The sequence below is a fragment of the Molothrus ater genome, chromosome 1 (genome assembly GCF_012460135.2).
Source record: "Molothrus ater isolate BHLD 08-10-18 breed brown headed cowbird chromosome 1, BPBGC_Mater_1.1, whole genome shotgun sequence".
NCBI lineage: Eukaryota > Metazoa > Chordata > Aves > Passeriformes > Icteridae > Molothrus > Molothrus ater.
The window spans coordinates 45,149,419-45,163,006 of NC_050478.2; the positions used below are offsets into that span (position 1 = coordinate 45,149,419).

Genomic DNA, 13,588 nt, shown 5'->3' on the forward strand with positions numbered 1-13,588 from the left:
CCATCTTTGCTGTGATTATGCAAAAAAAGAAAAAAAATCAAACCCCCCCCCCAAATCAGGAAACCCTCACAACACATGATCCAGGCTCAGCTCTCCAAGTAGCTGAATTCAGCAGATGTGGTTCCAAGTGGAACAGTCCTGCTCCTCACTGAGAGGATTTAGCTCTCAGTGGTGTTTGTGGTCCCTCTCACCATCAGACAGGGGCACAGCTCTGTTCCTGCTGTACACTCAGACAAGCCTTGGGTGTCACAGGACAGCTGACCCCAGGGAAGGGGTGGTACTGGGGCTGTTTAAATGGTTCTCCCAAGAATGAAAGGTTGCCCTTTTAGGTAGACCCAGCAAATTACAGAAATGCATTGATGTGGAATTGGACAGTAATTCTGGGGTAAGAAGGGTTAAAATGGTCTATTCCCAAGGATCCTGCTGGAAAGATCTATTGAAGGGCAGCCCCTGTTGTAGAGGAAGCAGCCTTTAGCTACTCTTTACCAGAGAAATGTCTGTGATGGGATGGCTCCTGGCTGCACCCAGTGAACAGACTGAACAGACATCAGTGTAAGCACACCTGTACTCGGCAACAGTGGGGAAAGATGGCCCTGCAGACTGATACATGTCACCATCTGAGTGTCTGTGACCTACACCTGCAACTCAGAGTGCACATCTGGAGATGAATTTCAAGGTACAGAACAAAAACACTGTCCAGGTTCCTTTAGTAAATAGTAACCCATATATTAATCCACACATTAGTTAAATTATGTGAGTAAGTATTCTGTATGACTTCCTTACATGCAATATTGAGCAAAGAGTATTTTCTGTGCTTAAGTACCTTTCTTTTCAGTAAGATTGTTGCAGTGACATGGAGAAACTTTCTGATTGTCCAGCAGTGGTCTTACTTCATTAAAAATATTGTGAATTTTGTTCTGTTTGAAAGTAGCTGTAGCTGGAATCTTCACCCATCGCTGCCATTTGTGATAAGCTCTTTATAGGGACACTGAGGGGAGAGACATCTCTTGGGGTCATCAAATTGTTTCATTTGTCCTGGTAGTAGAAGTCAGTTCCAGTACTGATTTAAATCACCCTGAAACTAGATCATCCATTGGTAACTCTATGGAAGATAAAAATCCGTTCTGGAGAGGTTAAGGGAGGGAGGTGTTTGCATCCTTCTTCCAAGCAGAGCAACACAGAGCCCTTCAGGCTGCCTCCACCTGAAGCCAAGCCTGAACGTGGCAGCATCTACTGCCTTGTGTTTCCACTGTGCAAAAGGACCTGTGCTATTTCCAATCCTTGGCTACTTTTCCTAGTGGTTCAGACTGATTCACAGCTGGGTCGCTGGTGGTAAATTCAAAGTACCAGAGCACTCTGGTCATGGGATGTGACCTGGCCTCACAGAAATGGACACTACTGTGTCCCTCCAGTCATTTAATTACTTTTTGTCTGTCTGATAAAAGCAGCATTCTGACTTCAGGGCAGTACCCTCTGAGGAGGGAAAATTGCCATTTGTTGGCTGTGGAGATTACAGGAATAAAACCACAAATCATCAAGGCCAACATTCACCTAAATCACAGGAGGTGATCTTTAGTTTCCTATTAGTTTCTAGTATCTTCTTAACAGGCTACTAATATTCACATTATGGTATGTTTTCAGGAGGAAGGCCTTAGGAGTGCTTTAAAGGAAAGCTTAGCTTGAACAACTGAGCATAAAGAGACAATGTAGGGATCTTCTAAGTGTGTGAGTTAGTTGTTATATCTCTGTAGTGAGGCTTTTAAAATTGATCCCTGTCTTATATTAACCTAAGAGGCATTTCCTGCCCAGAACAGTTCCTGCTGCATTTATTTCAGTTCCCTAAATCAGCCCTGAAGCACTGCTTTCTCCCAGGTCCCCATGTTGAATCTTTGGGAGAGCCTGCTGCAACCGATGCTGCTCTGATGGACACCAGGAAATTGGCAGCTGCCTGTGACTGCCCGAGGACAGGCCACCAGCTCTGGCTGCTGAGCAGCACTGCTGTCTGATACAAACAACAGCAGTGGCAAAACCAGAAACAAAAGGGTTGGTGCTTTCTCTAGTGGTTTGGTGATCTGACAAGTGGCTGCTGGGAGCAAAGTGATGGATTTTTTTCCCAGATACTTCACGTACACCAATCAAGAGAAATATCCCTGGATTTAATAGCATTCGACAGACCATATTCTCAGGATTGTGTCTTGCAGTACTGACACAGGCAAAGCATCCACTGACTTTTATTTTTCAAAATTTTACTTGACCTCTACTTTTGCGCTGAATTTTTTCTGTTCACTTGAATTTGGACCATAGGTAGCACAGCTTCATTTGCTTAGACCAAAGGTTCTTAGAAAATCAGCAGCTTGCCTCTGTCCCCACTCTCTCCACATGTTTTTGTCCATGTAAGCATATTTAAATACTTTAGTTTTGAACATGCAGACCTCTGATACATGTATAAACACTTCTCTTGATGCCTTCTTCTGATAATATGTTCTACATTTCCTTCTGCCATAAAAGAGACGTATTTTTAGGTTCTGCAAAGGTCCAGGCATGAATTAGTACAGAATTATTTCTGTTGTTGGGCTGTGAATACTTAGGAAGTCTAGATTTACTGGGGAAACCCAGAGCAGGTGTAGATTGTACAGTCAGATAAATTCTGTTTTGAAAGAGTAGGCTTACACATTTCTGCATCTTTCATGTGAGATATTACGCAGACACATGGTGGGTTTCTGTCTAATCCTGCTTGGCAGTCCCTGGTTATGTTCTGGAGGAAACCTGCCTGTGCTCCCTAAAGAAATGAAGGCACAGTGGGAAGACTTGCTGCTGCTTCTGCTTTGATCCTGCAGGGATAAGCTGTTGAACACTGTGAATTGAAGTCTAACACAAAGCCAGGCTGCAAAGCAGTGTAGATTGAGCCACTGTTCCCTCTGCTCTACTGCCTCCATCCTTTGGTCCTGCCTTGTCCTGCAGGTAAGATCTCCAGAGCAGGGCCCATATCTTAGTCCTGTGTAGGACTGAATCGCCAAGCATGGCAACCCTCTGTGATCAGGGGACTGATACACAAATGTAATGAGTAATTTAGTAGTGGTAGAAATGAGTAAATAATGGATCCAGCTACTAAAGCAACTTGTTTGATCTTTTGACCTCAAAGTGTTTTTGTCCTCCTGATGACATTTGCCCTTTCATGTGTTTTGTCATTAGTGCTGATGTACATTTATCTTGCTTGCATTCTTTGTACCAGAGCAAAATGTTACGTCAGTTACTGCCACATCTCTGTAGGCACTTTATGAAATTAATGCTAATGCACGAGTCGAGGAATGGGCCTTGGGGCATCAATTCAATCCTGAAAAACATGCAAGATTCTTTTTACCTTATCTTAATTACAATTGTTCCTTAAACCTTTTGGCTTATCCGTTCGAAATATGTTTTAAATGATGCCTATGTAAGTATCCAGCTTGCAATTTTCAGTCTCTATCCCTAGATGTCACTGGAACACAGCATATGCTGAAAATAGTGACACTGAAGCCAGGAGAAATGACTGTAAGAGCTTAGATAGGGGAATGTGGAAGTAAAGATTTGGTAGAATTCCCAGGTGATTGCAGGCATGAGCCTGCGTGCAACTGTTCCCCAAATTACCTCTGCTTGAGAGGTAGAGGATCTGGAAATCTGTTCTTAGACCTATCCCTTCCACAGCAGCTGCACATCATGGATGACTCCTAGCTCAGTGCAGGAGTACCACAGAGCCCTGTGCAAGAGGTGTGAGGAAGAGTCCCAGTGCACCACTTCAGAGAGAAGAAAGGAATCTACTGGGAGAGGCAGGAAACAGCAGCTATGGCTTCATAAGAGGTGAAAGTCAGCTCATGGCAAAGTGTCTCAGAAAGAGGCAGACCTGCCTTAGTGCATCTCCACAGTTTCCACCAACTAGTGCTGCCCCTCCTCAGACAGCAAGCCAGTGCTGGGAGGTGAATCATCAGTAAGTTATCTGCTTTTGGGGCTTAAACAGTCACTCCTTCTCCACTTACTTCTCTGCAGGCTGAGAGAAGGGATGGTCTTGGGTCTGGTGGAATGAGGTGGAGAAGAGCTCAGTGCTCATGTGCATGGAGGCAATGAGAGTGACTGCATGCCAGACCCAGCCATGTACACGAAAGAGTCGTGATGATCCAGCCATTCAAAGCCATTCAAAAACATGGAAGAATTCAAAGGAAGAACCTTTAAGAATCAGAAATTTGTACATGATGGGCCTCTCCAGTGCCACTCCAGGCTGGCTGGTCCCATGAGGGTGTTTGAGCAGATCTGAGTATGGACAATGTCTGGGAATCTGCTCCCTTCCCTTACAGCTGTAAGAGTTTGAAGCAGGCCATTGTATATGGGCTCTGCAAATGCTCAGCCATTTGAATTTCAGTGGAAATTTTTTCTTGAAAGGAGGCTGAAACCAGTTTTTTAACATCTATAGGATCAAAACTATAATTGCCTTTCATTAAAACTCTCATAGAAGAGAAAAATGCTCTGATTTGTGAATACAACTAGGACTTTTGCTAAGAAAGGATAAAAGTTGTTACCACATGATCTTTAAGGAAGTCAATTCCTTCCTGAGCTGAAATTGTACAGTGTGAAGTGTATTCAGCACTTGATTCAAATGTCGTTATGAGTCAGAAGCAGACTTTCTCTTGACCTTAGCAGGATTCAGGTAGATAAAGGCAGCTTTGTAAAACTGAACCTTCCTTTTGTACTTTAACCTTTTTTATTATTCTTCTTATTATTAGGAGTGAAGAATCAGCTACAGTACAATGACTTGAAACATTATGTAATTGGAAAGTATGCTGTGCCCACAAGACTGGAGTTTCTGAAACTCTGGAGCCAGTTATGTATAATTGGAGTTGACTTGCATCGAGTGAGAACCTGGTTCACGGGCGTGTGATTGCAGTCAGTGCCAAGACAAAGGTCCAGAGAAACATCTTGGTAATTGGAATCTGTTTTCCTAAAATAATGTCTCTCCTTCTGATTAGAGAAGGGATGTGTCTTTGCAGAGGTGTACAGGAGTGTAAGCCAGGCTCAGGGATGGAAGAAAACCAAGTTACACCAGCACCTGCTGGAGTAACTTGGTTGGTTCCACCCCCACAGAATTGAGGGTACATTCCATGAGAGTAATGTCCTACCATGCAGCTGTAAGGGCTCCTTCCTGCCCAAGGCCCTGCCTGATCTCATCGCTGGTAAGACCTCAAACCACAAGTAGCATGCATAAATATCTCGGGTCTAGCAGCCTCCCTGCTGCCATCCTTGCAGCTGTAGTACAGAACAAGCTCTAATCCAAAATGTAACCTAATCCCAAAGTGTAATCTTCAACTCACATGTGGAGGGACTTGCTGATACTCAGTGGGGAATCTTCCACCTAAATAAATAAATATACATACATAGCATTTCCTGCAACATAAGAGGGTACTGAATGATTTCTTTTCCCTGGTATTGTGGTGTACTGGTTCTGTTAAGGATAGCTATGTGGAAAGTTCTAGCTGCTGATGGAAATATTAGACCTGAAGTAAGGGAACTTTTTGAGATGCCTTATTGCCTCTTTCTTTTGAGGCTTGTAGAGTAGGCCAGGTCATTCTGCATTGTAACTCTCAGATCTGGCAACTGTAGCCTACTGCATGCTGTGATCCCATGGACGCTTAGTTCTGTGAAATAATGACAGCTGCTGCAACCAGCAGGCAGCACCTCATTGTTCCTGGGGCAGGAGCAGTGATCTCTCTAGAACAAAGTGCTAAGACCCATAACTTGGATAGAAAAAAAGGAGAGCAAAGCAGCCAAAAGCAGAAAACTGGCACTGAGCTCACACTACTGAGACACTGGTCCCAGCTGCATTCAGCATGGTCTTGAGGAACAGTGGTCATTTCAGGCGAGTGGCTTCACAGCAGTATTTAACCTTCATATACATTAATTGAAGTACGTCACACGTGATAAAGATGTAAGAGTCAGAGGGCTTTATGTGATCCATGGTGGTCCAGTCCACATACCTTACTGGATAGGCATGGCAGGCTAACTCAGACATGTAAATGTAACCAAGTGCTACAAAGCCATCTGCAGCTGAGGCTCCTCTTACTTGTGCAGAGCTCAGATGAAGACTAAAGTTTTCCTAATTTTCTGTATGAAAACACATGAAGAGAAAGTTTTAGGTTTAGCTGTTCCCCACAAAGATTTACATGTGAGAAAGAGTCTGGCTGAGCTACTTCAGAGAGAAAAAAGGTAGTCTATCAACAATGCCAGGAAACAGGCTATGATTTTGTGACTGAGGAAGATCTACTAATGATCATACCACTGAAATTAAATTATTATTTGCTTCTACTAAGGGTAAACCTGCTAGTTACAATACTAGGAATTGCTCTCAGACCAGGAGCCTATGGTAGTAGACACTGTGTGACATTACAAGATAGTGCCTGCTTCTCTCCAAATGACTTGAACAGTCAGCATCGTTTGTGGGTGTAGGAACAGAATTTCAGAACCACCAGGTTTGATGGTATAGGCCTTACATGATTCCCAGCTGCCTCCAAATGTGAATTGAGAGATGACAAAGTAAGCACAGACAAAATCCTGATTCCGGAGTCACTCCCCTCCCATTGACTTCACTGGTGGCTGTGCACACCCAGGCACAGATGCAGCCCAGCTGCTGCTGCACCACCTTTGGAAACTACCAATATTACTTAAGAGCAGGCTCCAGTGAGTCTCTTAGGTGCCTGAATGCCCATTAATTCCTGTAGGACTGTAGGCAGCTAAATATATTTCTCTATTTGACTCAAAGTTTCCCTAATCCTCTCACTGCCTTCCCTTTCAGGAAATTGAACGAGTGGAACTGGCTTGTTTGTTTGGGAAGCAGAGAGGTTCCCTAGGAAGAAAGGACAGCAGATGTGTTATTCAATTCTGGAACATATTCATTACAAGATACAGAATCCCAAGCCAAATAATTTGCAGGTCAGATGGATTAGAGTATAATCCTTAATGATTTCATTCCTGGTCTAGATTAAAACTGTAAATATAACTTGAGCATTGCAACTGCTGCAAGCAACTCCTCATAAAACTTAGAGACCAATCCCATCAGTCTAGATATCAGAAAACCATTTGGTATTACATTTAAATAGATTGAATTGGATCTGTTTAATTGAAGTAGTGCCCTTTTAAATGTTGTGTGGGCTCAGTGTCAGTTGCTTTATCAATATAACATTTTTGTGTAGGCTTCCTCTCACCTTGCTAAAGACAGAAAGATACTTCAATGGTGGTGAGCTTGGTCATGCACTGAAAGTGTGGTCTCTTACCTGCTGGGTAAGATCTGGCTGGTTTCAACTTTGTTACAGAGATTCCCACCATAGAGACCAGAGAGCTGTAACCTGGGCTCTGCAGCTCTCCTGACGTCAGGAGCTTCATGATGGAACCCAGCCCACGGCTGACTTTGAGACCAGTAGACCTGGTGAACAGGTATCCTGAAAAGAAATCTGTCTTTAGGAGAAGCTGTAATACTGGAAAATATGGATACCAGGCTCAACTGGTCTTTTGGAGTCCATCCATTGAATTCTGGAAGACACCTTCATAAGTCATTTTACAGTAATTTCTTTTGAATGCAAAATAGAGAGTAAAGGTTTCAGATTTGGATTCACAGCTGGGAACACAGATCTAAATCAATGTTAATTCTGCCCCCAAATTGGCAGTCATACAACAATTTTGACAACTGGGGAAAAGGTAGCACTAAAGCTGTTTGCTCCCAACTGAAGAACTGGACTGGCTTGTATTGCATAATAGAGGGGTTGTTCAGAGGACTTGTGGCATTGCTTTAAAAAAATGTTGATGATTGAGACCCAGCTGGAAATTGATTCCTTGATCAGCTCTTTTGTAAGAAAATAAATTAGGTCTGGCTGTCATTTAGATGACAAATTGAGGTTTCATGGGACTGGTAACTGTTCTGGAAGGCATGGAATGGAGTTATGCTGGAGGTTAGATCCAAAAATCACAAATTGTTCATATTTTTGAGAAGAAATATTTTATAAGTAAAAATGGATACATTTAATAATCCAGATAAGCAGGGCCTAGAGTGATTTTAAAGGCACCTTTGCATTTTATCAAATTTCCAAGATTTTGCTCCTTTCTTTACCAGGAGCAAGTATCCCTCCCTAGCATGTTGTCAATGTCCTCTCTTCTTACCAAAACCAGCAGTGTTATTGGGGATTTTTCCTGCTGAAATGGTGTTCATCTGGTCACTTTTTTAATCTCCTCTGACTCCTTGCTGTCTTTTTCAAACCTCGATCTTGTCCCTCCAGCCCCTTTTCAGCAGGAAAGACAGAGAGCAAAAGTGACTTCCTGATAGTTCCTTGGTGCTGTGCCAAGATTTGAAATTCAGACTTATGGATTCAGGAAAAGGGATGGCCCCACGTGTATGCAGGAGACTTCTGCTAAGGAACTCTCCTAAGGAGTTGGGAAAAAAGGTGCAGGGTTGACATTTTTATATTTCTGGAGGGAGAGCATCAAGCAAGGTGATGGAAGAGGTGGGAGGGAAGGGGCTGGTCAGCTCTGTCCATTATACAAACTCTGGAAACAAAGTGAATGCTTGATGAGTCAATAAATGCATCTCTCTTCAGCATTAACAAAATACTTCATTCTAGACAAACCTAGTCTCTCTGTCCACCCCCACCAAAAAAGCCAAATAACTGAAATAATCTTGCAGAGCATGAAATTTCCTTGGAATAAAATGTTTAATGTCTATTTCTACTCTTACTTAGTTGTAAACCAGAGGTGAGTAATTGAAGATCTGCTGGTAGCTATGCAATAACGTTTAATGAACTGAGAAATTATCTGCATGTAGGAGGAGTAGTAGCTCTCTGCATATTAACCTCATGAGCTGGTTAGTGAGAGAAGAAAATAATTTATGGGATGGATCTGCAGCTTTCAGTCTTCAGCCCCTGGGCTGAACTCACTCCTACCATAGCTAAGCCAGGCTTTCAGAGAAATATTGCCTGGGTCTGTCGGGGTAATAACAAAACCAGGTTCCTTCTCAATGGGTTTTCTGAATATTAAAGCATTACTCTACTTTTTAGCTCTCCTGAGAATGCCTAGCCATGGAAGTTACTGCATACCTGGGATTTTAGCTTCATTGAAAACGGTATGTTTAATCACAGGGAAAACAAGCGCTTGTGAGGTTACCCTGCCCTTAAAAGCAAAATCCTAGAGGAGACCAGAGGCATTTTACCATGGGATAAACTCAGCAGTGGCTGAAGCTGATGAAGTTACCATTATGGGTTATTTCCAGGTAAGAGCCATAGTGCTATGTCACCACTGCTGTGCCACAAAGAGAATAATATTAGGCATTGGTGAGTGTAAAAGTTTACATCCTCAGATGATTTTGGATTTACTGACTAATGGGGGAGATTGCAGAAGGGATGGACACAAAGGGAGGAGTATTCCCTGATATTCATGTTGCTGGTGCAGTATGTGGTCCCTGTTATGTATTGAGAGAGGTTGATACAATTTTCAGCTCCCCTCCTGAAATGCAGCTCTTGGAAAAGTGTGAGCGAACAATTGCTTTAGAAAAGCAAAATCTCTACAAAGAACCCAGCATGAAAACGGGGACCTCCAGATGTTTTCTTTCCAGTATTAAATAGAGCTTTTTCTCATATTTTCACTTGGGTTGAAGTGCTGGCAGCTTTCATTTCAATGCCCAAAGAATGTAAAAAGCCACCTCCATTGCAGATTCATTAGTGCAAAAGAGAGAGAAGATTAAATCTGGAAGGGGAACTGAATGACCTAGTTCTAGGCCTTCACAATGAACACCCTTGGTCTTTTATCTGCACAATAAGCTAACTTTTCTACAACACACTAAATAAAATAGTTGGTCTGGCAAGAAGGAAGAAATATGATGGTAGAAAAATGGCCATTAGAAGTATGGGCTTCAGCTCCACCAGTAAACCAACAGTAAATATTCAGTCAACATACCTGCAATGGTGTCATCTGACAGCCTCACCTTTTGCCCATTTAACTGAAATCCAGATTCTATTTTAGAGTGGTCGCTGTGGCAAAAACACACATTACAAAACTATTTTAGATTCTCTTGGGCCCTAAATATTAATTTCTATAAATAGTGTTGGTTGTGGTAGTGGTCTGTTGCCACATTTGTTCAGTCTAATATTCACACAAGTGTTTAGTGCAGTTTCCTTTTGATGAAGTTTAATTTCTGTGGCTTTTTGTTCTATCAGTTATAGCTATGTAAAATTAGACTGCAATTTACTTATAACACAATTAGCAGTTCTGCTCAATTAGAATGCAGTTAAGTGCTGTGCAAATCCATTATGGTAGAAAGGAATGCTGAACTAAGAACTTGGAATCTCAAGTGAAAGGACATTGCTGTGCCTGTGCAGTCCCCTCCAGACAGTTTTGAATTCAGCATATATAAGATATAGACATCAGCCTTCCCTGCCATTTGCCAGGATGGGGATACCTGAGTCCCTTTCTCCCTTTTGCCAAAGACCAGGGATTTGTGGCCCACTGTCTTTGATGGCTGTACCAGGTGGACTTTTCTCCTGTCACTCCAAATCTGGCTGGTGAGAAGAGGCCAGGATCACTCCCTAATGTTTCCCCATAGATTGTGTAACCCACAAGCCACCAAGGAACAGGTGCCACACAGCCACGGCAATACCCCTCAATCTTCTCCTGCGGGACCATTGGTCTGAGACCTCCCCCGGGGCCTGGGACAGGGCAGCAGAGTTTGCTTGCTGCTACCAGCTGGACCCCCCAAAACAGTCAGTCACACCGACTCAGCCTAGAGCTGAGCCTCTCCTGGCCCCTCTCCTGGAAGCTCCTAGGTGCCATGGCAAGTGTCAGCTGCTGGATCCAGAAAGTATTAGAGCTGACTGCCAGCCCCAGTGTCTGAGAAAACACAGCTGGTTGTTTGACCTTTTGCCTCTGCACCCCTTGCCAGCAGTCACAGGGGACACTGGCACTTCTGGGACCCTCAGGCTGCAGGGTGATGCTGAGATGAGCTGAGCTGGGAAGGATTTAGCTGGGAAGTTCCTACAATGGGGCAGGCAACTTGTAATGAACCAGGAGTCCTCCTGTGGGTCAGCAGGTTCAGGAGAATCCATGCTCAAATGGAATTAGTCTGATACACTGTACCAGCAGGAGGTTATGCAGTCTGGGCAGACATTAGATGGCACTAAAAACTGCACTTTTTAGGAGCTCATTCAAGCAGAAATAGGATTAAGACCTGTCACTGCTTGCAGGTCACTGGGAAGCACCCTGTAGAATTGAAAATTATAAGCACAGCCCAAAAAACAATTACCTAAGACACCTTCACAGAATATTTGCTCAAACAAATTCATTTTCATTTGGCCTCTAGTAAAACTATCTGGAAGAACTATGAAAGTATTTTCAAGGGGTTACTAACCACTGGCGGTAAATTGCTGCAGATGTGAGGTGTAGCTTGTGAATGTCCTTAGACTTTACATGGCAGGGCTCCTGGTGCAGGCACCTTCTGGAACTGTAGGGGATTTGAAATGTCCCTGTGGCACTGGATAAAAGAGATGCTTATTGAATTGCTCTCACAGTTATGAATCATGATGGTAGCTGGTCCAGAGACATCATTGTAGGGCCCACTGATTGAAGCTTAACTGAGAGTTTGAAAATAGAAATATTCAACCAAGAAGAGGGTGTATTCATTGCACACTTTTCCTTGTAAATGGGGGAGGCCTTCTGGGCAGATAAAACAAATCTTTTCTTCACTTAGCCAGAACTAACAAAATGTCAGAACTAACGAAACCAAATGTTGTCAACTCACAGTTTAATTGCAATGCTGGTAGACCTCATGGTAGCTCTTAGGGTTTGGTTTGTTTGGTCTATTTTAAAGCCAAAACAGCTTGTAAAGGTAATCAAGTATAGGAGGTTTTGATCCTTTTGTTCACCTGGTTTGCTTTTAAATAAGGGGTTTACTCCTTCTGCTTGAATGAATGAATTCTTGAATGAATGTAAAGTCTTTGCCCAAGAACCTGGCAGAGTGCATTTGAAAGGTAGAGTTGGACAAGGTTTTGCTCAGGCCAGCCAATGTAATCTACTCTCTGAGGTGCCTGATGAGGACCTCAGGGCAGGCTAATTTAAGGATTCTTGTTGGGGATGGAATGTTGAAAAGCATGTCATATGGCTGAACCCTTTTCACTCCCACAAGCAACCCCTGGCGGATGGGTTACACTGCTCTTTGTGTACAAAGGGGTGGCATACTGGTTTTGTGCATTCATTCGTCTCCAGCAGTTTGCTTTCTGTAATTCTTCAGCATGAGTTTCAACCTGTCTGTCCTTGTTTAGGAGAGCATTTCCTGGCAAACAGCACAAGCAGAGGGGCAGTGGAACACTGAGGTGCTGCTGTTTTCTAGCAAAGTAATCCCTGGCAGTTTGTGACCAGTGCACTCGTGCTCTGTTCAGGGCTGAGAAAAACCTTTAGCTGTCTGCCCCTTAGTGAATTAGATGGAAATGAGAGAACTCTCAGTCTCTGCAAATCAAACCTTGAAGTCTTTCCAAACACTCTGAGCCTGGCTTTTCACAGGAGGCTGCTCTGACAATGCAGTCATGGAAACTCATTTTTATCCCATCAGAGGAGTCCTGTAGTGGGTAGCCAGAAGAACCAGATGTGAACCATATGTGACACAGTTGGTGCAATGTCCCATGGGAAACACAGGTGGGTGACACAAAACAGGAACCTGCAGGCTCCACTGCCCTGTGCTGTGGGGCCCTGGAGGCCTCTGTGAAAATTGTGTGCCTGAACCTTATTTCAGTGAGGGTCATGGTGAGGTTTGTGTGAGTCTACATATTAATGAGGCACGCAATTACTGCCAGAAATCACTCAACATTATATATTGATTGGTTCTCATGTTGGAGAGCACTAAAATGTGTCTTCTAGTTTTATTCAGCTAAGCCAACTATTAGCTCACATGAAGTCTCTTAGGAGAAATCCTTAAATTTAACATACTGTTTTTTGTCACTGAACTGATGGTCAATTTAAGGTGTTTGGGATGTTATTTTTTTTCCCTCAAGTGTGCATTTAAAGCATCTTTAAGTAGAAATTAGTTTTCTGTGTTAATAGTTTCAAGCAGCAGTTTCAACAATAAATCTTCTTTTCTCATCCAGACCTGTCTCTGTACAGCAGAAAGCTGCATCAATACCCTTATGTACTGCAGCAGGCAAGCTGGAAAAATGAGTGCATCTGTGGGAATGAAGTAACCATTCAATTTTAATGTTACCAAAAGATGTAAGAACAGCAGGAAGCAAAAACCATGACAATTTGTTATCATAGCTGTCCTGGTATTGTTTTGCAAAGTTAGTATTACTTTTATCAGTACTTTGGTCCCTTTCCTGCTAGTGGGACCCTTCTGATAACAGCAGTACACTGGGGGCAATGTAAGCAGAGAATAAGAGTTAGATCCTGGGCTGAAGGTAGGAAGAGAAGGGGTTCTGAGAAAGGCACACAACTTACAGGCAGGAGGTTGTGAAAGGAGCCACAAATAACTGAACTACTTAGGATGAAGGGCTTGCACTGAGGTCTCTTTGGCTTGCTCTAGTGTTTTCCTTTTAAATCCATA

At 43.1% G+C, this 13,588-nt stretch overlaps 1 protein-coding gene across 3 annotated transcripts in view; it reads right to left on the reverse strand.

Annotated features, from left to right (window-relative positions):
- The window catches only part of LOC118699196 (prolactin-releasing peptide-like), a 127,260-nt gene that overhangs the window by 23,076 nt on the left and 90,596 nt on the right, over positions 1-13,588 (reverse strand). The window lies entirely within an intron of this gene.